Below are 26,459 nucleotides of genomic sequence, written 5' to 3'. Positions count from 1 at the left end.
TGTGCCCCAAGATGAGGAATCACAGAATCCTAGGGCTGGAAGGGACCTCAGGAGGTCATCTTGTCCAGCCCAGTACTTCAAGCAGGATCAACCCCCACACAATCCTGGTCGATTGATATCTCATCTCAATGTCACTGTTTCATTGTTTGCTTAATGATATGTACAAATGCTGCTTTTGTGGAAATCTCTGCAAAGCATACAAAATGAGAGACACATTTTAAAAGACAACATTTCACTCTTCTGTGGTTTTCATCTGAGGATCTGACACAGCTTTCCAGTTAAGTCTCACTGTTCTCCTGTGGAGCAAATACTGCCTATCCCCATTTTAGACAGGATCAAAGTGAAACACAAGGAAGGGACGGCCTACATTTTCAACAATACTTTCTAACGTTTGGATTCCAATCTGAGAAACCTAAGGCCTCATTTTTCAGACATGCTGATCACCCACAGCCTCCATTAGTTTCACTTGCAGTTGAAAGAATCATAGATTTTAACATCAGAAAGGACCTTAGCTTAACCAGTCTGACCTTCTACATAGCACAGGCCATAGCATTTCACCAAGCAGAAGCCCTTAATTTTTGCATTTCTTTTAGAAAGACATACAGTTTAATTTAAAGACTCTAAAGCATGGAGAAGCCACCTCAATTCTAGGAAAGGTTTTTTCCAATTATTCTTGCTGTTAAGTATTTATAGGGATAAGTATAAAATATTGGGATAGGCATGGCAGATAACAGGAAGTGAATATTGGGACTGTCCCTATAAGAATTGGAACATCTGGTCATGCTAACTGTTCGGCACCTATGAAAAATCAGTACCGAGTGTTTCACTGAGGACATCCAGAAAGAAAGGCACCCATACTCCATATATATTTTTGAGACAGTTGGCCAATTGGATTTATTCAAGACATAGAGTAAGTGGCAAAGCCAGGAACAGATCCAAGAGCCTCAACTCTGGCCAGGTCTAAACTACCGGAGAAAATCAACCTGAGCTACGCAACTCCAGCTACAAGAATAGCATAGCTGGAATTGATGTACATTAAATCAAATTTCTGTGGTGCCCTCACTGTGGGAGAGTGATGGGAGGTTGAGTTACCTGACTCCTCACGACCCACTAAAGTGCTAGGATTGAGGGGACACCATCAGCAACAGATTTAATGGGTACTTACTAGAACCATTAAATAGAACCCTGGAAGATCTATCTCCCAAGAGTGTATCTCTGGATAAGTGAAGACAAGCCCCAGGAAAAACAGTTGCTTTTTGATCACTCTTAGTGCCTCTCACCTTCTCAAATCAGGGTTCTCATCTCAAGGCCATACACACACTCAAACTTGGACTGGTGTGAGTAAAGCTTTATTTACAAACCAATTAATTGAACTGATGAACATTTGTCTAATACCTAGTTTCTGGCCCTTATCAGTAGCTAAGCAAAACATTTCACAATATTTAATGTATTAATCCTCACAACAGCCTTGTGAACACAGACGTTCTTATTTTGGGTTTTAAGAATGGAGTGTTGTCATTTAGTGTAACTATAAAAACTAGAGCAAGCAAAACAGAAGTAAGGGTTATGCACACACACTTGCACTGGTTTAATGCCATATGCAGTGCAAGTTTGCATAGAGTCAAGGTCTAAGTAAAGTTATTGAAATGCCTACTGAGTAATATAATAAGTATTTTCAAAACAACATAATCAGGAATGACATGTATGTCTGAGAGCATCAGGGAGAATGATTAGAGTAGCTTTGCCTCTCCCAGCTCAATCTAAAACAGTTCCTCCAGAGTTTAAACATTAAAAAGAATTGTGAAAATGACATTAAATGCCTATGCACATCAGCCACAGATAGAACCAGCTTCTGTCTCCTTCTGCCTTGATGTGCAAGAGGTAAAGGCGTAATGATCCATTTAACACTGGGCATCTATTCAGGAAGCAGCTAAAGTTGGGGCTTGTGTTTTGTGCGTACAAGGCTTGAGTAATGGGGAAGTTTTACCATTGATAGCAGCACTTAGCACCTCAAATGGAACAGTAATGGACCTGTCCCTCAACTCCACCACCATCTCCCTCCTCCATTAAACAGTAGTAAAAGGTCAACACTCAGGAGGGAGAAGCTGATGTGATTTTTAAGGGATATAGTGTGAGCTGCATTATATCCACTCCAACCTGCACTGGTAGGAAGCTTCTTGTGGCTGCCAGTATTATGGGATATTCCCACTACTGTATTATTTGGAAATCCCCACTAGTGTGGTGGGACATCCTCACTGTTTGGGAAGCAGCATAAGCCACAGCAAAGTCAGATGCTGTCTTGAAGGATGGCAGTGGTATCACATGATGATAATGCTGGGGGTTAACTGTGTAATGGTGCATAGATTTCCTCCCCACTACCCCCCAGCATTTCCTGCTGCTCAGTCTGGCAGTTAGCTCTATTATCCAACAGTGTGCCTTTTGCTAGGGTAGTCTTGCCCACCGCCACTCTTGCCTGTCTCCATCATCTGTTGTTGGACACCCACATGTTCCCTTGGACCACAGCATCTACTTCAAGTCCGCCGTCTAGCTATGCCCCAGCTCTGCTCTCCTTCCTTCCAAAGACCTTGTTGCTGTCATAGTGGCTGTTATGAGTCTGCCATTTCAGTCTCTGGCAATATCTTCTTTCTACCTTCTCTGCCATGAAACTGCCTTCATTGGGGGTGGCAATGTCTTCAGGAAGTGTAGGTGAGTTGCAGGCTTTTGCTGTGTCTACACGTGCCCCAAACTTCGAAATGGCCATGCAAACGGCCATTTTGAAGTTTACTAATGAAGCGCTGAAATGCATATTCAGCACTTCATTAGCATGCGGGCTGCCACGGCGCTTTGAAATTGACGCAGCTTGCCGCTGCGCGGCGCGTCCAGACAGGGCTCCTTTTCAAAAGGACCCCGCCTACTTCAAAGTCCCCCTATTCCCATGAGCAGATGGGAATAAGGGGACTTTGAAGTAGGCAGCATCCTTTTGAAAAGGAGCCCCGTCTGAACGAGACGTGCGGCGGCAAGCTGCGTCAATTTCAAAGCGCCGTGGCAGCCCGCATGCTAATGAAGTGCTGAATATGCATTTCAGCGCTTCATTAGTAAACTTCGAAATGGCCATTTCGAAGTTTGGGGCACGTGTAGATGCAGCCTTTGATTGTGAAACCCTCCTACCTACAATTTTGTTAACAGAGTAATTCGCATGCTAATTTTTCATCCAAAATGATTTCCCAGTGTCACTTGAACAAATCTGTATATTTACCAGTAGTCTTCCCTAAGCCTCATTCAACCCCAAGGACGAAGTCTTCATATAATGAATGTCAAGTGATGGTGAGCTTTTTATCTGGATAGATCCAAACCTTTCCCCTCCTCATCTTGTCTCTCTTATATACATCCCAAATGAAGGGTCAGGCAGTCTTTTCCCAGACATTTCCCGGATGGATATCTTCCTGTATCATGAGAGCATACAAAATAATGCAGGCTACTGCCCCACAAAATATATGAGCTCATTCCACAAGAACCCAAAACACATTCTTAAGTGACATTCCTATACTGGACATTTGCAGGGTTGCAACTTGGTCCTCAGTGCATAGCTTTACAAATCACTATGCCATTATAGTAACATCCAGATCAGATGCCAAATTTTGGAAGGCAGACAGTAGTCTTGTTAAATAGACTCTGAACTCTGTCTTCTATGAGTACTGCTTGTGAGACATGTAAGCAGAATACATGGGTGCATCAACTAGAAACAGAAAAATCCAGTCACCTACCTGTAGCTCTTGTTCTTAGAGATGTGATTGAGGCATGTATTCCACAGCTTGCCCTCTGTCCCCTTCTATTTGGTGGCAAGGCACTAAAATGTTTGGGGTAGTGTTGACCAGGGGAGGAAATAAGTCTGCAGGGTGGGAACAGCATTCCTATGAATGCTACTAGGCAATGGTCTCTGGCTAATAAGCCCTTTAACTGTGGGGTGGAGACAAGTGAGTGCTTCAAGAACCGCCCTTCTACAGGTTTGAAAACACTGACTTCCCAAAGTTGGGCAGCTCAGATGCCAAAATTGCCACCAAAAGGGCTCTCAATAAACAAAGTGCAAGACTAAAAGTGTACCAGGTACTCCAAGATGTCCTGCATAAAAGTCAGTTTCAGATGCAGTCTCCTTGCTAATGCCCATATCAAGAACCACATCCTTTGGAATAAAAAGGTTGCTGTGGTGAGGAGCTTCCTACTACTGAGCAAGACTTGCACACTGACTTCAAACACTGTTCCTCCTCATCTTGCCATGCAGCACCCACACAATGAGATGCAGGTTGCTGGATGGGAATTCTGCGATGCTGAGTCAGAAGGCTGGGATGAAAAGAAAGAGATAAAAGGGTTGATTAGGTCAGGTCAAAAATGTCTAGCAACGAAAGCAAGAGCTTAGAACAGCTGATTTTCAGCTTGAGTTTTATTTGTGAATTACTTGACAATCATTTTAATTATTTATTATTTTTAATTAGAAAACATTAAAACATTTAAGTACAAACATGAATTGTCAATTTCAGTCTAAGTTCATTCAGTGATTTTAGACATCAGAGTATCTTGGAAAATGATTTACAAACCTATTTGATTTCTTACTAGTTCATAGAGAAGCATGTTGTACTGATAAGTCTCACAGCTTTCACCCATTTAATTTCTTAATCTTTGGTCCCTCTCCCTATCTGGAGACTTTCATCCCCTCACAGATTTTTTCCTCTGATGTGAAATTCATGATTAGAACTAATTTAATGTGAAAAGACACACAGGAGTGTCATTTCCTAGCTCAGCTGAAAAGCCACGTTCAAGGAAACCAGAATGAGATCCCCTCAGAAGAAAGTAGCCAGCATTTCTTGCTCTCTCTCTCTCTCTCTCTCACTCATGGCAAGCAGGGCTGGATGCCCCACACTGCAAAAATGGATCACAAGACACTGGGCTTCAGAGATCATTTTTGATTCAGGCAGAGATTTCTGCTGGGATGAGCCACCATGTGTTTCTGGATGCCAGGTAAGTGGTCAGCCCCTGGGATAATGTTATCCTCATTTTAGAGCTGCCAGAGCCTGACTGCCTTCTGATGCAGCATGGCACAACTTTCTGTACACACCAAGTGTACTCTTGCACCCTTGACAATGTCTATTTGAAAAACTGCCAAATATCTCCAATTGTTTTCATTTCATTCTTTCTACCTATATGACCTCACCTACCAGGTCTCTGCATTTTCTAAAGTCTGCCTTCTTGAAATCCATTGTCTTTATTTTGATGTTCTTCCCTATCATTCCTTAAAATCATGAACACTTCACTTCATAACTACATTCACCCAAGCCACCATCTGCTTTCAGATTCTCAAACAGTTCCTCCTTATTTGTTAAAATCAGATCTAGAACAGCCTCTCCCCATTAGCTTTCTCTGCTTCCTGACATAAAAAAATAATGTCTCCAATACATCCCAGAACTTGGTGGATAATCTGTGCCCTGCTGTGTTATTTTCCCAAAAGATGTCTGGATAGTTAACATCCTACCATCATCACCAAATTTTGTGCTTTGGACAATTTTGTTAGCTGTTTAAAAAAAAAGTCTAATCTGCCTCTTCTTCCTAGCTAGCAGGTCAGTAATAGACCCCTACCATGAGAGCTCCCTTGTCTATCATCCCTTTTAACCTAACCATGGGGCTCTCATCAAGTCTATCTCGTACTTCCATCTCAACCTCAGTCCAAGTATATACATAAGATCTCTGCCTTTTTCCCCTGCCTATCCTTCATAAGAAAGCTGAACCCTTCTATAACATTAGTCCTATCACATTAAATCAGTTCTACTCATGAATTTTACATCAGAGGGGAAAAAAAAATTTGAGAGAGAAAGAAAATCTCCAGATAGGGAGAAGGACCAAAGATTAAGAAATTAAACAGGTAAAGGGTATGAGATTCATCAATACAACATGCTTCTCTGGCTGTGGCCAAACTTGGCCAAAATTTTGAAATGGCCATGCTAATGGTCAAATCAAAGAATACTAATGAGGTGCTGAACTGAATATTCAGTGCCTCATTAGCATTCTCATGCTGCCGGCCATGGCACTTCAAAAGCACCGCTTTTGAACGTGCACAGCTCGGTGCGGCTACATGGGGGTCCTTTTCGAAAGGACCCCACACATTTTGAAATCCCCTTATTCCTGTCAGCTGAGAGGAATAAGGGGATTTTGAAATGTGTGGGGTCCTTTCGAAAAGGACCCCCTTTATAGCTGCGCCAAGCTGCATGCATTTGAAAGAAAAGCTTTCAAAGCGCCATGGCTGGCAGCATGTGAAGGCTAATGAGGCACTGAATATTCAGTTCAGTGTCTCATTACTAATTCTTCGATTTGGCCATTAGTACAGCCATTTCGAAGTTTTGGACAAGTGTGGCCACAGCCTATGAATGAGCAAGAAATAAAATATTTTTGTAAATCATTTTTCAAGATACTCTGACCTCTAAAATCACTAGATGACCTTAGACTGAAATTGACAGTTCATGTTTGCACTTAAATTTCTTTAATTTTTTTCTAATTAAAAATAAATAGCATGGAGTAGACACAAAGAAGTCAAGCTTCATATCAGAAATTGTGGTATCTCTCATAACTCATGCAGCAGAAAGTCTGGAAGTAGTATTCCATTTTGTTACAAAAGCACTATGCTCCAAAAGGATAAACAATCAGAGAACATCAGACATGAGGGATGGAAAATATTATTTTGTCTAGTTCTATTAAATGTATTTTCCAACCAAGTTTTAAAAGTTTCAACCAGAAAAAGGTATTCTGCCTCTGCCCTTCAGAGAATATTTCATAGTCTGACAAATCTCACTGTTAGGAAAAAGTATTTTCCTGCTATTGGCCCAAGATTTGTCTTTTGCTTGCTTTCATCCCATGTCTTCACTGGATACTGGAAACTCTTGAGCACTTTGTCAATGGATGCTTCTGCCAAATGCTTTCTCTAGGAATGGAGAGGTGTAATGGATCCCAAGGAGTGTAGGTGGCAGAGCATCCAACTCATACAGAAACTTTGGAATCTTAAAGCCCATGAATTTAGGAGACTTTGAAGAAGGTCATTCCTTCTACTTTTCCCTCAGTATTAAATTTCTAGCTAGCCTTTTAGGAGCTCTTGAGAAAGCTAAACATTTGATCAAAAACTGTTTAGAGCTGTATAGGTGGAAAATATTGCATATTTTTCTCCATTCAAAATTATTATACACTGATTGTGTTGTGAGACATGATATGTAGCTATACATCATAAAATTAAAGAGCACATAATATTGTAAGCTGCGTAAATCAATTTAGCACCTCTGATCCTGAAACATCCAAACCCATTTAAGTCAAAAATTAAAATCTGTTCCAGTAGGCATGCCTTTAAGAGCTCAATATTCTTCAGCAATTTATAAGGCTGTGTAACAGCGTTGCTCTGATATTGGATGTCTTTGGACCAGATTTTCAAAAGTGCCTTGTGTCTACTGTTAAGTGCTTGGAATTTTATAGTTGCTGAGTGGCCAAGACTTTCAGCTGAATGTGGCGCATATTCTGAAAATCTTGGCCCTTTCAATTAGTTACCTTCAGCAGAGTTGAGTTGTAAATAAATGCTCCATTGCTTGAACAAGAAAGCCAGTGCATTAAAATGTTTTGAACAAGTGGCCTACTGCGGCTTCAGAAATAATAGCATAGCTATATTGAATGCAGTGCTAAAATGATTGAAAATAACCATGCTTTTGAAATCATGGTAGACACTAGGCACTTTTCAATAGCTGGCTGAGAGACTGCAGATATGAAACAGTGCTGTGATATAAGGAAAGTGTTTTTTTGTTTGTTTGTTTGTTTGTTTGTTTTTAGTGCACTATGACAAAAGACCACCTCAGAGCTTTTAGCAACTTCAAATTTAATGAAGTTATTGGAGGTGTGCTGCTGTAAAAACAATGAAAGAGCTACCACAATAACCTCCAGTATCCTTTCCAATGTATAACAAAGTGAATTACAGCTGTCTACAAACAAAATTTTGCCCTTTCAGGTAACCTGGATTGCCATTATAAAAGAAAAATGGAACCCCCTTAAAACTGGATAGGTACAAAGCCAATAAGTCTGTACAACATTCTCAGTTGCTGTACAATATAATTTTAAATAATATCATTTCCATTGTGTACTTTGAAGAACGCTACCTGAGACACACAATTTTTACCTGCAGGTTGTTTCTCAAACCTACACAAAGATAAATACTTTCTATTAATGTCTCTAAAGACAGCTTTCATGGAAGAAATTGGAATGTGCACACACTTACACAGGCAAATTCATTTCTGGAAGCTTTACTGTGTATTTGCACACTTAGCTTAGTTCTTTTGTGAATCGATACAGGTCTGATATTGGTGGAATTTTTATAAAGCCAAGGAGGAAGGACTTGCTACAGTTGGGGCTTGTCTACATTATCACAGTCCTTTGAAGGAAGGATGGTAATTAGGGTGTTGGGAGTTTACTAATGAAGTGCTGCCATCCTTAACGGGACTACGACATTGCCCCAGCACTTTGAGGTACCGGCGGGTGCACCGCAGCTAGACACATGCCGGTACTTCGAAGTTTAAAACGTTGGAGTTGCCACCAGGGTGTGGGGGGGGTTGGATTTGCTTAATGAAGTGCTGCCTATGCACGGCAGCACTTCATTAGTAAACTCCCAACACCCTACGTACCATCCTTCCTTCGAAAGGAAGGTGGTAGTGTAGACACAGGCTTAATATTTTCTGTTTCTGTTGTTCCTGTCAAAGGCTACATCTACACTAGAGAGTTTTTATTGACAAAACTGGCATTTTGTTGCCAAAATGCATGGAACATCCACATTCCCAAGACATTCAGTCAACAGTAACTTGACAGAATGTGACACTTTTGTCAATCATGTTCTGCTGTTCGCCCATGAGGCAGAGCACCTCTCTTGACAGATCGCTGTCAACAGCAAGCCAGTCTGGAAATTCCGGGGAGTGGGGGCTTCTGTAAACAGAAAAGGCCTCCAGGGCACTGGGCAGCTGATCTGGGGACTCTCTGTCCACAGCAATTGGTGCTCTATGGTCCCTGCCTCCAGTCATTCTTAATGCTGCAGGGTGCCCCAGAAATCCCGTGGTAGAAAGCTGAGAGCGTGGAAGCAGCAGAGCCACAGACTGCTGGTCCCCATGCCCTCACAGCCACTCTTTTCAGCTGATTGATAAAAGAGGGCAGAGAGCCAGTCGCCCTGTGACATGCCTCCCCCCACCCCCCCCAGGGATTAGCCGGAGGCTTCCCAAGAGCCACCATGGGTGCACGAAATGTTAGGCCCTCTCCTGGACCAAGGCCAAGGTCCAGAAGCTGCTGGGCATGTGGGCCAATGAAGCAACCGTCTTTCACCACCCCGCCCAGCAAAATGGAGGAATGCTCCCATATATGCCTGGCTGGCACCTTGCATGCTTCACCATGGAGCAGATGAAGGGGGAAAAAACTCTGCCAGGGCTACACCTGGGTCCATGATGCCAGGTGACGGTCAGGGGCAAAGCCCACAACTTGCCCCTACTAGAAGTAGCTGCATGAGCTCCTGGGGTGGACTACACCTCCCTGCCAATTTCCCCCATCAACACCCCAGAGGAACGCCCCCCCCAGTCCTGGCATCCCAGAGCCCAAGTCAGAGGAGGACCAGCAGCACCCCAGGACTAACCTCAGCCACAGCCAGAGGCAGCCAATGGGTCTGAGGCCAGCATCAGCATGCTGGGCATCACCCTGGACTCCGGCCACTCCAGCCAGGCTACCTGAAGGGCATCCCCAGAACTGTTTGAGGATCTCTCCAGTAAGTACCCCAGTCCTGGCATGTGGAACCATGTGCAAAATAGTGTCTTCCACCTGTACCCAGCAGGCAGCCCCTGGGCATGGATGCCACCCTGCTGCCAGGCTCATGGGAGCCTGGACAAGCACCAGCTGAGGGTGGGGGGGACCAGCCCCTGCCATAGCTGGAAGTTGGCTAGCCAGAAGGGCACTAGCCTGACTCCAGATGCACCAAGGAATGTGGCTCTCAGCACACAGGCATGACCACAGGCAAAAGTCAGCAGGCGAGAGTCTGCTGCCAGTGCTGTGAGCTGCATGTGGGGGTTGAGGTGGGAGGGGACCAGGCTGCACCTAGCTCACCCACCGCTCATGCAAAGCTTATGCTGTGGCTGGACACCCCTTCCCCACCTGGCTGCCTAGCTGTCGAGCAGTGGGGAAATGACCCCAAGGCACCACTGAGTACCCATGTGGCAGGGCCTGCTGTGCAGGCTACACATGCCTGTGCTCCTGGGACATCCTCATTCTGTGGCCTGGCAGGTGCTGGTCAGTGCTCATGGTGGGAGGCAGGGCCTCAGAGGCCATCTTGCATGGCTTACTCACTATCTCCCCTCCTTTCCTTCCTGAGAGCTGGACAGGCATTGAGCTAGAGCCGAGCCAGCCCTGAGGCAGCACTAGGGCAAACAGCATCCACCCCCCACTGAGAGGGTGGCCCACTGCTGGAGGGGAAATTGCTGGGCACATGACAACCTCTAGGGGGCCCACACTGCCACCCTCTGGAGGCTGATTGACCTCCTCAAGTGGCAGCTGCAGGACAACCAGGAGTGGCAGTCATGGGACCAGGAGTGTTGGTCGTGGGCCTGGGATCAACTGATGTCTTGCTTTGATGCCACCACCAGTATCTGTGGGACCTGTTGGCCTAGCCATCTGTTATTGCCACCCCGAACCTCCCCACCACCCCAATTATCCCACCCATGCTCCCTGCCCCCTACCCCTTCCCCCATCTGCCATCCCTCAAGCCTTCTTCAGTTTTGCCAATGGATGAGGGTCATGTCCTTCCCTCTGCCATGCTGGCTCCACCAGTGACCCAGACTCCGCCACAGCCTCACTGCCTCTGTAACTCCCCATGCTCCTGGCCACAACCCTGCCCCAATGGGGACCCCAAATGCATGGCGGCGGGGATTCTGAGGCTGATACCAGTCGGGGTCTTGCTCCCTCACAGGGTCATGGCACTCCACCCACTCCATGGCTTGAAGTCCTCCCACCCCTGTCCTAAGCCCCCCCATTGAAATTCTGATGCCCCCCAGCCCCTTTCCCGTGACACCTCCCACACGTACTATATATAGTTCACTGGTTTCATACTGTATGTAAATAGTTTTTTATTACAACATTAATTTTCAAACCGTTTGTCTTTGCTCAATGAAAAAAAATTATTCAACCACCCCCTTTTTTGGGCAGGGGTCGGGGAGGGGGTGAAGGGGTGACAGGAGGAGGTCATGGTGGGGATGGGGTAGGACTGCAGGCCCAAAACCCCTTACTGGGGTGGGGGGGGCGACTTGTAGAGTATCATTGGGAGCTGCAGAAGAAGCTTTCCCTTAGGGCCTCATAGACCTGCAGCCCATCCTGATGAGCTTGGCAGATCAGAGCTGTACTTAGCTGCTTGCGTCCACCCACCACCCTGGGTGGAAGGCTTCCTCCTCACCCTCCACAATGTTGTGGGGGGCACACCGTGCTGCCATTACTTGAGGGACTTTGTGCTCCCTCATGTCCAGGTGGGTGAGGAGGGCCTTGAAGCATGCCTTCAGGTGGTTGAAGGCACACACAGCCTGCATCTGTGGCTGCTTGAGTTGGGCATTAAACAGTTCTTGGCATCCCCCACAATGCACAGTAGCATGCGCACACCCCCAATCACCAGCTCCTGGCAAGGGACAAACATGCCCGCTTCCATCCTTCAGCACAGGCCAGAATTGCGGGACATCTGCATGTCATATGCCCAGCATGATCACCTGACATAAATGTCCAGGAACTGTCCATGGTGGTCAACCAGGGCCTGCAGCATGAGGGAGAAATATCCCTTGTGGTTGATGTACTTTGCCACTCTGTGGTCTGGGGCATGGATGGGGATGTGGGTCCCACTGATAGCCCTGAAGCAGTTCAGGAACCCCAGGGTGGCAAATCAGGCCATGACCACTGCCACATCTGCCAGACGGATGACCCTCCATAGCAGGAGCATGTTGATGATCATCACAACCTGCAAGGGGAGGGAACCAACACATGTCAGGGAGTGAGGGAGAGAATCCCTGGGCCTCAGGAATCAAGCTTGCTCCCACACTCCATCCTTTGCATCCCCAATCCCATTCCCCCAAGATCACCATTGGGTGGGATCGCCCCCCCATGCAGGTCCTGCAACCCGAGAGTGCCTTACCTCCATAAGAATGACCCCAAGGGTGGACTTGCACACACTGAACTGGTTCCCAATGAAGTGGTAGCTGTCGGGGGTGGTGAGCTTCCAGAGGGTGATGGTGGGCCACAGCTGGATGACTAGTCTCTGGAGAGTGAGAACAAGCCAGGTGCAGATCATCAGAAAGCTGTCCTTCCACCTGTGGAAGTTCTGGAGCTACTGCTGGCCATCCCACTGCCCCATGACAAGCCAGTACTACCAGTTAGAACTGGGGCTGTGTCTGCAGGCCTGCCGGAGCACCTGAGGCGGGGAGGTGAGTGCAGGTGGGCTTGTGCAGCAGCAAGTCTGTGCTCTTTGAAGGTGGTGCCAGAGTCACCCTCCCTGGGGAGGAGGAGGAGAATGGTTGTGATCAGGTTGATCAGAAGCTGAAACACTGCTGGGTGGGGCCAGCATAAGCCCAGGGGTTGCTCTGGCACCATAGCTAGCTGGAAACCACTGTCTTTCTCTCAGAAAGTGTGTGATCCCTGATACAGCAGCTGCGTGGTCCCTTGTGGAGGTGGGCAAGCCTCAGCACAGGCAGAGAAAGGGCACTGGGGGGGGCGGTGTCTTTAAGGGCCCATCACACCAGGGCTTGCAGCAGGGCTTGCCACCCATGTGACACTGTCTGATGGAGTTCTGAGGATCATTCCATCGAGAGCGCAGCCAGGCAGTCTGGCCCCTCTCTGTTGGCAGAGCAGATCAGAGTGGTCCACTTTGCTGTCTGGCTGTCATTTGTCGATCTAAGTTTTGTCAGAAGATATCTTCCAACAGTAACTTCTGGTGAAAGGCTGCTGTAGTGTAAACATAGCTTTAATGAATGAGCAAGCCATGACAAAGTGGCTGACTGCTTAGTTTATTCTCACCTTAGCCATTATGATTATACCTTGTTATTATGTTATTATACCTTAGCCATTGTGACAAAAGGTAATTATCAAGCCCACTCTCGGTCTCATTTTGTTGAAAACCAGATAGGTTAGATTAGATTAGATTAGTTTAGATAAAATGAGAGAGAGAGAGAGAGAGAGAGAGAGAGAGAGCGGAAAAATCAGGTGATAGAGCAGACGCAGCACAAAAACTCCGAATTTCACCTACCAGTGATAATTCATTTTGTCAGACAGACATACTCACGAGTGATCCATGAACATAACAACAGTGCTTGGAGGAATGTTTCAGGATAAGCCTTTTATGGTAGCTTTAAATTTGGATTCTGCCTTTAGGAATGTCCTTTGAGACCAAGCATGGGATTTTTCAAAAGCACTTAATGCTTTTTTAGTGTCCATGTTATTTAAAGTCATTCAGCAATCCTATGACCCTAATTCCCACATTGAAAACTGGCAACCTTATTATGTTGCAATCTGACCTTAGGCAAGTAAGTCACTTCAGCATTCCTGAAAAAAATCATTTTGAGATACAGTGAACTGCAGCCCGTACATTCTTAAGAATTACCTACCAAGGCATTCAGACCACAGCACTGAGTGAGTGTCTGGAGCATAACATTTAACAAAAATAATACGAAGTATTTTGGGCGCATAGGTACTGACAGCTGGATAAAAAACTTCAATGTTTGAGGTAACTTTGTGGGAGGACAAGCAGGCAGACAAACAAGGCATCTAAGTACATATCCTCAAGGTTTGGCATATCAATAATACCACATTGACATTCATAGAGGTTATCTGGTTGATTCTAGTACAGCAGCACACACGGTCACAGGTGATAAATTGCAGTTTCTAAAAATTTGTCAGTTAAATCTTAGTTGAGCTTTGTTGTGCTTGCAAAAAGCATATGAAGTCACATGTTGCATGCCTCACTCAACACAACCGCTGAAGAACTTGCTTGCTTAGATAACAAGATAAGGAGGGAGTTTCTCCACGTTTAATTTTTGACTGCCTCAAAGGTCCAAGATCCCAGAATTCCTAGCTGCTGCTTGTTCAGGCAGCTCTGTGGTGTGTGCAGCATATTAATTTCTGTCCAACAAGGGAATTCAATTTGTACTGTACATTTCATCTCTTCACTGATTTAGATTTATTTCATGTTCTCTGCTTTTAATTAACTCTCTGGCACAGCTGCTGGACAGGCTATAAAAACTCTTTCCTCTCCCTATGTTATGAGTACAGCACCAATCATTTACCGCTTAGATGGTGGTGCAGTAGCTAACAGTTTCTATGGCAACCAGCGCCGTGGTGATTGATTCCTTGCCAGTATGGCATCACCACAGGGAATGAAGCTCCTGATTTTTGTATTCTTGCAACATCCATCTAATTAAAATGGGATTAGAGAATTATCCCAATACATGCTCAACAACTGCACTGCAATCCATGTAGGTAAATGTCAACAATATTCAGCACAGTTATCATTCCATTTATGGAGAAATAGTTGCTTTTCTTTTTGGTATTTTGCAATTGGTGAGAGAGAGAGTGAGAGAGAGAGAGAGACTGCACACAGCCTTATTTTGGGTAATAAAAATGAAGGGGGAAAAGTAGCCTTTGAACAATGTTAACACTTTAAACAAGCTCTGACTTTCTGAATCATGATAGGGCTATTTTTCTTACATAGTCATGGCTAACCTGAGAAATTACACTTAGCATGTCCTAGAAATTAGTTATTTAATTAATCCTGAATTATTTATTTGTTAAAATCTCTTAACTCACATGATTAATTTTAATTTAGTGGTATTTCCTGTGAGTACAGTATGTAAAAAACAGAGTAACTAAACATGTCAACTCAAACTAAATATAATTGCCATTTTTGAGTTTGGCTATTTCTCACTTTGTACAACTGGCTGGTTAAAATTCTTCTGAAATAGATCAGATTTTCATTCAGCAGTCAAGTTATCCCCAAAATAAATTTCTTCTAGACCCATGACAGGGCTGAACAATTCACTCTTAAGATACAGTAAGTATTCTTCTCACTATGAGAATATGTACACAGAGAACTACTAGAAGTACAAGAGAAGAATGCAACACATTTAGGGTACATTTGTATTCCACATACTTGATTAAAAATGAATTTCCAGCTGGTCAGTCTCAAACAGAAGAGCTCCCAACAAACTGTGTCAAGATGCTCACATAAGATCTCTGTACTATACCTACAGCACGGTGCCTGCTTAAAAGGCTGACTTTGAACTTATACATAACACATCCCTATTGTGTTGGAAATATGCTCTCATGAGATTTATGAGTTCTACAATATATCACCTCTAAAATCTACAATCAGAGTAAGGGAATGTGGAAGTGGGGAGCTTATTTCGAAGCTGCCCCCGTCTTCACGGTCAATCTGGAATTCGAAGTCTGCACTTTGAATTCAGGCAGCTATTATGCTAATGAGACAATGTCATTATGCTAATGAGACACTGAATATGCATGTGAGCACCTCGTTAGCCTGTTTCGAATTGTCTAATTACCATGCCACCTCCAGCTGGAGGTGGCATGTGTAGAAGCAGCCCAAGATTAACTATTAGAAGTCACCAGTGGTAATTTTGTGGTCTGGGAGGAAAGTTCCATGTTGGCTCCTTGCCTGACACCCCATGCTGACGTTGTGATCCATCAGCACTTGCCTCACCATGGAGAAGAAATCCTTGTGGTTTACCTATTGTTTTGCAGGGTAGTCTGGTGCCAAGATAGGTTTATGTGTTCCATCCATCACCACACCACATAGGTGGGGGACCCTATCACAGCAAAGCCATCCACTATTTGCTGCATATTCCCCTAAGTTTACTATTCCTTTTAGCAGAAGAATACTGATTGCCTGGTGACTTGGGTCCCAGCAGCTGCCCCAACGCCCTGTAGATTTACCCATTTCAAACTGCTTCCCCTCTGAATGGGGAGAATTCCTGGTCCATCTCCAGACATATTAAATTGTTCTGGGGGATTGGGCATGCTGTGTAGGTAGAGTGACTGCCATAGATCACATCCTTAGCCCTGTAGCATGATTAAAAATGTGAGCTCACCAGAAGTGCCCTCCCTGCCATCAGGGTCTGGTAGTAATACCTAGTTAAAAAAAGGTCTTGGCTGTCAGCGTGAGGTCAGCTGCTCTGTTCACCTGCTCACCATTTTCCTCCCTCAAAATGTTCTTCCTGCAATTGCCAGAGGCTGCCTGAAGACTCTCTTGAGAGATATCCACTGATAGCTTCGGGACAACGGTTGGGTCTTCCCTAGAATACCATGCAGCAGCTCATAGAAGCTGCATATTTACCATGATGACCCAGAACATCTGTTTGCTTACTTTATTTTCTGATACACCTGCCTGAGCTCTTTTATTTTCACACAGCACTGCTAGGTGTCCCTGGTGTACTCTTTTTGCCACCATGCCGTGTGAGGATTTGCCATAGATGTCAGCATTTCTTTCTGCCTCTTCATAGCCCTTCCAGCACAGATTCATCCTCCCACAAAGCCATAAGATCATGGACCTCTTGCATACTTCATGCTGGAGCTTGTCTGTGACCTTGGGCATTAGTGGCCAGATGTGCTGCTGAGGTCTGCTGCCTTTTCCACTCACCACAATGGTCAAACAGGAAATAAAAGTCAAACTTTCCTTGGCAATTTGCTGTACAGATGGAGAGCAGCAGAGCTGAAAGTGGTTGCCAGAGTGGTCGCATTGGGGCACTGTGAGGCAACTCCAGGAGGCCAAGAAATTTGAATTTCAGAATGCTTTGCTTTCACTGTCCTAAAGGTGACCATGCAAGGTCAAATTTGGCATTACTCCTTGCAAAGAGCAGACGAACAAAAATGAACTTTAAGAGCCCTTAAAGTCAAATGAACAGGTCATGTGGTGTGGGCTCATTCTTAAGAAAGTTAACCTAATGCAGTTAAGTTCGACCTAACATCGACCAGGACTAATGTTTACATTGATCCTAGACCCATTAATTTTAAAGGACATTTTCCATGAAAAAAAGAACTAAATGTAGAGGATTTAGCCCAACGCATGCTGCACAGAAAGAAAAGACTCTCCTCAGGTTATTCCTGGAGTGAATTTGATGTTAAGCTACTTAATAGATAACAGCCAAATGTTTCACCACATAGTACAAGCTACACAGGCATTTGAAATTTGTACAAAGGTCAACTTGTGATAAATTGTATAGGTTTTACTTTCATTTGGCTGATAGAAATAATTACCTCTAGACACAGCATTGCACTGTGCACAGTTGGCGCACATGAGCTAGCCAGGTGTTGGATGTGATAGGAAATGTACAGCCTGATTACAATACTAGAATGAAAGTGCTGCAAAATATCTTTTAAATGAGAAGGGGGCAAGATACCACTTAATTTTTCTAGCCTTTTATTACCACATACATTCTCAAGTCCCATGTGATTAACAAATTCAGCTTGACTCACAGCTGCAGACGGAAATGTTCTCAAGCAGGCAGCAATAGCAATTGTTACATGTTTAACTATTTTTCCTTCTTTATTTGTTAGTCTTGTTTCCCTTTCCCTTCCATCTGCCTCAATTTATTTACAGGTTTTAATGTAAAATCAATGCATTGCCTGTGAAGCTTGTATATTCACTATAGTGGAAGCAGAATTCTTTCATTCTAGGATGAAATGGAATTCATCCCATGCAGAGTGTTCAGGCAAGGTCCATACATAACTTCCGTCACACTTATACCTCCATGATAGCCTGAGTAGTGCACAGCCCCTGGGTGGTCCTTCTCCACTAAAGCAGATTTCTCCTGATGTATTACAGCAGTAGTACAAGCATCCCCATGCTGTCCTGTCAACAGGTCTCACCCATTCAAGGATGGGCGTCTGATACCAAAGCTCACTTGTCTCTTCACCTCTCCGCTAAGACTGCCAATAAGTAGTAAACAATTTTGTTTAAGGGCTGTTTTCTTAAGGTAAGGATATTTGTTCACTGGGACCATCAATTCTTTAATAAAAGCCCCCCAAAGAACCATCAGATGATAAATTATCAGCTGTATTTAAATCATAAAGCTAACTTGCCCACATCAACAGGTAATTGCATAACTTAGCAACAACAAGGTCTAAGCAATTAAACATGAAACAGGGAGACAAACCTCCTCTAAGACCTGTATTTACATGTGAGTAAATTGTCCATGAAAGAAGTACTATTCTCATACTACATTATGTTCCCCGACATTAATTTAAAACAAAAAAAACAAAACAAAACAAAAATCTTTCATCTAGACAATGAAAAAGCAATATCCCCTATAATTTAGGTCATCCCATATAAAGACCAGTTCACAAAAAAAAACTAGGTGAAATGGGCTTGCATAATTTGGTATTACGTGTGGACTGAATAAAGTCGTCATCTGATAATGATCTTTCTTATGGCCAGAGAGACCCACCAGTTCAGAGCTCATTGTAATATTGAGGCTTACATGTGTAGAACTCTGTCCACTTCCATTTGAGAATAGGAGAATGGAGATAAATTGGTCAGAGCATTCCTTTCAATGAATAATTTGACCTACTCTAATAATCATGTATATCTTTCTCATAAGGACCACCCACCACAAAGGAATTTCCTCCAGACCACTGTGGGATTAGCAGCTTCATATACTGTATTCTCCTCTGAAGGTCTCCTCATCTCTGCAACTCAGAGTTCTCCTACTGCACAACTTGGCCCTTTGGTCAGATCACTATGTTTTTCCCTTCTGGGGTATCGAGTATTTCAAGGCAAAATATCCCAGGCAGGCTGCTCTCCCCTGACTGTCCTCTGCCTCTAGGAAACCTGGTCTTGTTTCCAGATCATGGACCCTCTAGTCAGCAGTTAAGGTCTGTTTCCTTTTGAACCTTACTACCTAAGCGTCTTTTATATTGTCTGGCTCTATGAGCTTGCCAGCCCAGACTCTCAGACTGTAGGTAGATTCTATAGCCACCCCACCAAGGAATGACTTCAGAGTCACCGACCACTTCCCTGGGGTGCCCCTATCATCACCTTTGTGCCTTTATAAAACCAAACTAACTCCTTCCTCCTCAGATGAGCTCTCTCATTCCATCTGAGATTACTTAAACCATCTGATTCCCCCTTTTTGTGGCTTGTTCGGTTAAGTGACCCCCAGCCTACATTAATGCTTTCGGGAGACATGTGAAGTGAATCTTCTGTAGTACATTTACCACCTCTGTGATGACTAACCAGATGTACGTTTAATCAGAGGAGCATGCAGCCTGGCTGACAGCCACTGTGGGCCTGGAGGAAAGGTGGAAGGGCGGCCCATAGGGCTCAGAGCAGGCAGCCCTGCCCCACCATGCTCTCTTAGAGCCTCATGCAGAACAGGAGCACGGCGTTCTTGGTGCCTTTTGAAATGATGGGCCTGGGAGCATGCTTCACATACAGAATAGATTGTGAGGAATGAAGAGTTATATCAGGAAATTAAACACCTCATTCAGCACCTGTTGAAGTCAGTGTAAATGCTGGAACTAGGAATGCTGAGTTTCCAGTTTGATTCACAGGCTCTCAGCCTCCCACTGTGCACAGTGTTCAACAGCACCCCTTGACTTTAGTGGTATTGTAATAGGCACAAATAGTTATTTGCAGGGCACCTGTGTTTCTCTTACACCTGGGCATTTATGTTTACCTAATTCCCTTCAGATCTTACAACTTAGCAACAATTCTCAGATGATCTTGGGGCAAGTAATTTCAATAACGGTTTCCTTTGTATATTGGTATTGTATTTTGCCTCTCCCTTCTTGTCCTCTGGAAGAGACTTTCCTCTTGCTGTCTTGTAAATTCTATTTTGCTTTTTAGCTGAGACTGTGAAAATACAAGGCATAGTTTATCCATCATAACTTGGCAATTCTTTAAAGTGCAAGGCTTCATTTTTGTTTTTTATCATTTTGAAGACAGACATGTATTGATTTTTGCATATCAACAAGTACAGGATGCTTCAGAGAATGTTATTACAGAACTAAAAAGGAAATAAAAAAATGACTGTGGTTTCACAAACACAAGTAGCAACCCATAAATATTTGGGAGAAACGTCATATTAAACATTGACTAGAAGGAGCCATATAGTTAAATCCAATAGGAGTCACGACCCAAAGAGCCAATAAACCCCCAAAGCCCACAAATAATATTGGCATAAAGCTGATAGGACAGAAGACTTCAATTATATAAGGGGACAAAAGGAGAATTAAGCGTTCCATTGCCAGGACATGGGCCTCTAAGAAGCAGCACCTTTGTCTTCTGAAAGAATCAGATAAGGCCTGAGCACGTAATCTACAATGAATAATGCACTGAAAGAATTTAACCTCTGTGTACTCACTAGGAGTATGTGAATAAATTTCAGCTGACTTGTTCAGTCGTATTGTGGGGCAGGGCTAGATTGTCACAGTTCTTCCATTGTGCAAGGAGAGTAGGGGAAAGTAAAATCCATCTTAGGATTCTGGTTGGATTCTGCTTCTGGCTGTGAAGAAACAGGAGCCATTTGACCAATACTGCTCACCACATGCAAGTGGGGCAGCTGGGGAAGGGATTATGAAGAAAGGGGTGGAAGGTTACAGACTGTACTCACTGATCAGAGCATCTGGTTATGCACACAGTGGAGACTAAGATGCTCCAAGAAAAAAAAAGTGTAAACTAAACTATTGACCTGACAGCTCAAGGGGACAGCCAGAGAGAAATTGTGACCGTGAAATAGTTTCTCTGCCCTTGTTGCCTGAGCTAGAATCATAGATGGTTAGGGTTGGAAGAGACCTCAGGAGGTCATCTAGTGCAACCCCTTGGTACATTGGAGGACAAACCATACCTTAATCATTCCAACCAGGGCTTCATAAAGCCTAGTCTTAAAAACTTCTCAGATGGAGATTCTACCACCTCCCTAGGCAACACTTTCCAGTGCTTCGCCACAATCCTGGTGAAGTAGGTATTTTTCCTATTATTCAACCACCCCAACTGCAACTTGAGACCACTGCTTCTTGTTCTGTCATCAACCATCAAGACTAGCTTGACACCTTCTTTTTCAGAATCTTCCTTCAGGTAGTTTTTGGCTGCTTTGGACAAATTAAATAAACTATGATGTTTCATTGACTTATCACCCAATTTGAAGGAAAACTGAGTGAAGATGGGCAAATACATCAAAAATATTCTGCAAACATTAGCTCAGATAAAACGTTTATGCCCTAACCTTGAAAATTTTTTCCATGAAGACAAACCTCTGCATCCACAGGGATATCAGTGTAGCTAGATAGGGAAGTTTTTAGGATCAGGACCTTAATTCATTTCCATTGTAGTCATAAATAAGATAGCCTCATGGGTATCTGTTTCTGTGAGCATTCTATTAAATGAGTTTACTTTGAAGGACTGTAAGCTAAGTATTACAGAACATTTATAGAAAACAATTTTTGAATTCATAATCATATATGATTCTAAAGGTTATGAATCCTCAGTCAAGGGACAGAACCAATTATGGATTACCAGTGCATTCGATGAAATGATGAACACATTTCCCATTTTGACAGCTAGTTGCTTACAAATAATCTATAGACCAACTACTATAGAATTCATTCAGTGAATATTTTCAAATAACAATAATGAGAAAATTGTAAACTGCTTTCTGCCAATTTGAAAACAGGGAAGATGACAGAATTTATTAACAAAAATATTCACTATAGAGTCAGAGGGCAAAGCTTATCTGTGACGAAAGCTGGCCTAGGGAGATACATTTGGTTCAATAAACTCTGTAATAATATGGGATTTCAACCATCTCCATGTTGACATGTCACCCTGGGACAGGATGAAAAGGTGACATTTCTTGGCACCTTAAATGACCAGTTCCTGGAGCAGCTGGTCCTGGAACTCACAAGAGAAGCGATTCTTGATTTAGTCTTAAGTACTGCAAAGGTTCTGCGGCCAAGAGATGAATATTGCTGCACTGCTTCATAATAGCGTCCAATATAATTAAACGTAGCATCCATGCAGCAGCAAAGACATCACAGCAGTCCAACATATAGCATTTAATTTCAGAAAGGGGCTCTCCACTGTAAATCCCTGCAAGCCGCATTGAAAGTTTAAAGACCTCATAATAGAAGCTCAATATGAATGGGTACTCCAAACTATAAAAACATACAAAGCAAACCAAAAATGTACCACTGTCGCTAACCAACAAAGTAAAAGGAGTAGAGACAAAAAGGCATCATTTAAAAAGTTGAAGTTAAATTCTAGTGAGTAAAATAGGAAGGAGCATCAACTCTGGCAATTGAAGTATCGGAAGGGCAAAAAAAAATAATGGAGGAATGGCTAGCCAAAATCTCAAAAAAGGAATAGGATTTTTTTTTATATACTACATCAGAAGCAGGAAGTCTGCTAAACAATGGAGCCACTGGATGATCAAGATGCTTAAGGACCAATCAAGGATGATAAGACCATTGCAGAGAAACTAAATGAATTCTTTCCATTGGTTTGCACATCTCAGAAGGTAAGGGAGAGTCTCCAAGCTGAGTCATGCTTTACAGGTGCAAATCTGAGGAAGTGTCCCAAATTGACATGCATTAGAACAGTATTTTGGAAGAAACTGATCAACTAAACAGTTGTAAGTCATCAGGACCAGATGGTATTCATCCAAGAATTCTGAAAGTACTCATGTGTATAACTGTGGTCTGTAACTTATCATTCAAATCAGCTTCTGTATCAAATGACTGAAAGATAGCTAATGTGATGCCAGTTTTTTAAAAAGGGCTCCAGAGGAGATCCTGGCAATTACAGGCTGGTAAGCTTTACTTTTTCTTAAAATCAGGTAAGCTGGTTGAAACTATACAGTGTCATCACACGTATAGATGAACATAATTTGTTGGGGGTAGCATCAACATGATTTTTGTAAAGGGAAGTCATGCCTCACCAGTCTACTAGAATTCTTTGAGTGGGTTCACAGCACATGGACAAAAGGGATCCCATGGACATAGTGAAGTTAGATTTTCAGAAAGCCTTTCAGAATGGTCCCTCATGAAAAGTTCTTAAGCGTAGTGAGCTGCCATGGGATAAGAGGGAAGGTATTTTCATAAACTGATAACTGGTTAAAAGACAGTAAACAAAAGGTAGGTATTCATGGTTAGTCTTCAGATAGAGAGAGGTAAATAAAGGAGTCCCCCATGTATCTGTTCTGGGATTGCTTCTACTCAGCATTTATGAATGATCTGGAAAAAGGGACAGGATAGCAAAATTTGCTGATGATACAAAACTGCCCAAGATAGTTAAGTCCCTGGCAGACTACAAAGAGTGACAAAACTGGATGACTGGACAAAATGGAAAAAGGAAATTTAATGTTGATAAACGCAAAGTAATGCATACTGGAAATAAATACCAGCTTTAAATATAAAGCATGGTGTCTAAATTAGCTATTACTACCGAAAGAGATCTTAGAGTCACTTTGGATGGTTCTCTGAAAATATCCACTCAGTGTGCAGTGGCCATCAAAAAAAGAAACAGAATGTTGGAAATCATTAAGGATAGAGAATAAGAGACAAAATATCATACTACTTCTACAACGTTCAAAGTATAACCAAATCTTGAATACTGTATGCAGTTGTGGTCACCCCATCTCAAAAGAGATATATTGGAATGTGAAAAGATTAGGAAAAGGGCCACAAAAATTATTAGAGTTATGGAATGGCTGCTGTATGAGGAAACCTTAAGACTGGGACATTTCACCTTAGAAAAAGAGAACTAATGGGGATATGAGTGAGGTATTTAAAATCATGACTGGTTCTTTCTTCTTGTAACAATGAACTTTAAATTAAATTATAAAAAAACAAGCAGGAAGTATTTATCACACAGGCTACATCTACACTAGCCAAAAACTTCAAAATGGCCATGCAAATGGCCATTTCAAAGTTGACTAATGAAGCACTGAAATACATATTCAGCGCCTCATTAGCATGCGGGAGGCCACGGCACTTCAAAATTGATGTGGCTCGCCACTGCGCGGCTCATCCAGACGGGGCTCCTTTTCGAAAGGACCTTGACTACTTCAAAGTCCCCTTATTCCTATGAGCAGATGGGAATAAGGGGACTTCGAAGTAGCCGGGGTCCTTTCGAAACGGAGCCCCGTCTGGATGAGCCACATGGCGGCAAGTCACATCAATTTCAAAGTGCCGCGTCCGCCCGCATGTTAATGAGGTGCTGAATATGTATTTCAGCGGTTCATGAGAAAACTTTGAAATGGCCATTTGCATGACAATTTCAAAGGTTTTGGCTAGTGCAGAAATGGCCACAATGTACAGTCAACCTGTGGAACTCTTTGCCAGCGGATATTCTGAAGAGCAAGCCTGTAAGACTAGAAAAGTTCATGGAGGATAGGTCCATCAACAGCTGCTATCCAGCACTGTCAGAGCTGGGGTCCCTAGCCTCTGTTGCCAGAAACTGGGAATGAGCAACAGCAATGATTACCTCCTCTGTTCCTTCTTTGGGGACTTTCAATACCCACTTTGCATGCATATAAAGGCTGCAAAAGGACACTCTTGCTTTCATCTTTTTAAACCTAGATGTAAGACTTCAGTCTCACTCTGTTTCTTTATTGTGACAAAACTCCATGGAGTTGCCCTCTGAAAATCAGGCCATTGTCTTTATGGAGAGGCACAGAGGCACAAAGGACAATGGGCAGGCACTACGTTGGGTGCCTAAACCTGTGCCTTTCAGAATCAGCTCTTTAGCATTTAACTATAGAATTAGGCGTCTGTCTCTTAGGTACCCAAGAAAAGCCAAACAAAAGCCTTCCTTAAAAGAGTAAAAATGGCCAGAAACTTTTTTTCCAACTATGCAGAAATTTTCATATATATACACAAATATATTTTTGAAAAAGTTTTGTTGAAAAACCCCAAACCATTATTTTCCATGTTTCAGAGAAGACACGTTTTTCAAGCAAATAAAACTAAAAAACCCCAACAACAAAAAAGCTCACCTCTCAAAGATGTCGAATATCAGTCAGGCCATATCAGAATGACGGGCCTCAGGTGCATAGCTCAGGCACTCTACTTTTAACCTCGGCTATGGGAAATGGGAAAGTGTCTCAGCAGCCGCGTCTACAAGTGCCGGCTACTTCGAAGTAGCCGCGCCAACTTCGAAATAACGCCTGCCACGTCTACATGTGGCGAGTGCTATTTCAAAGTTGACATTGACGTAAGGTGGTGAGACATCGAAGTCGCTATCCTCATGAGGAGATGGGAATAGCGCCCTACTTCGACGTTGAACGTCGAAGTGGGGCATGTGTAGCCAATCCATGTCCCACAACATCAAAATAGCGGGGTCAGCCATGGTGGCCATCAGCTGAGGGGTTGAGAGATGCTCTCTCCAGCCCCTGAGCTCTATGGTCGCCGCCTGCAGTGGCCCCTTAAAGCTCCCCACCCCCTGCCTTCCTGTGCAGGAAGCTGAGAGAGCGTGCAGGTGGCAGCACAGCCACGCGGCCTGCCTGCATGCCTCCCTGCAGCCCAGAGACACTCCCTCTGCTGCAATGGCCGCCCACCAGCCCCCCAAGTACCCCCAGGGCACCCCCCCCCCCAAGGGGAGCCAGGGCTCCCAGGCTGGCAGCCAGCCAGGAAAGAGGCAGCGGGGCCCCTCCTGGATGGAGGCCAAGCTCCGGGACCTGCTGGGGCTCTGGATCGAGGAGGAGGTGCTCCAGGTAATGGGGAGCAAGAGGCGGAACGCGGATGCGTTCGCTTAGCTGGCCGAGGGCCTGGCCACCCGGGGTCACCCTGCCCACACTCCTGACCATGTCAGGAGTAAGGTCAAGGAGCTGCGGCAGGGTTACGCCCAGGCCCGGGATGCGGCCAGCTGATCTGGAGCCGCCCCCATCACTTGCCCCTTTTACAGGGAGCTCAGGGAAATCCTGGGCCCCCGGCACACCTCCTCCCCTCCAGCCACTCTTGATACCTTGGCTGACGAGCCCCAGCAGGCCCCAGAGGTGGAGTCCGCCCCGGAGACAAGCCCCACACCCCAGGGGCCCCCCCAGGAGCCCACCCCTGGGATGCCGGAGGAGGAGGAGGAGGAGGGGGAATCTTCCTCCAGCGACGAGGGGCTCCGGATCGCCATCCCGTCCCAGAGCTCCAGCAGGGCATCTGCCCACAGGGTGTCCCCTGACCATGGGAGCGGACCGTCAGGTATGTACCCCCCCAGCGCACACCTCCCAGGGTTGAGGGGCGGGGGCAACAGACATGACCAGGGCCCTCCACATGCCTAGATGACCATGGCCCCAAGGACAGCAGTGGCATGTCCCTCAGCAGAGTGCATCAGCCCCTGCCCCCCCAGCATGACAGTGCCATGCCCCATCCCTGGGGATGGGGGGGAGCGG

The sequence above is a fragment of the Carettochelys insculpta genome, chromosome 5 (genome assembly GCF_033958435.1).
Source record: "Carettochelys insculpta isolate YL-2023 chromosome 5, ASM3395843v1, whole genome shotgun sequence".
In the NCBI taxonomy this organism is placed as follows: Eukaryota; Metazoa; Chordata; order Testudines; family Carettochelyidae; genus Carettochelys; species Carettochelys insculpta.
Note: the sequence above shows the minus strand (reverse complement) of the source record.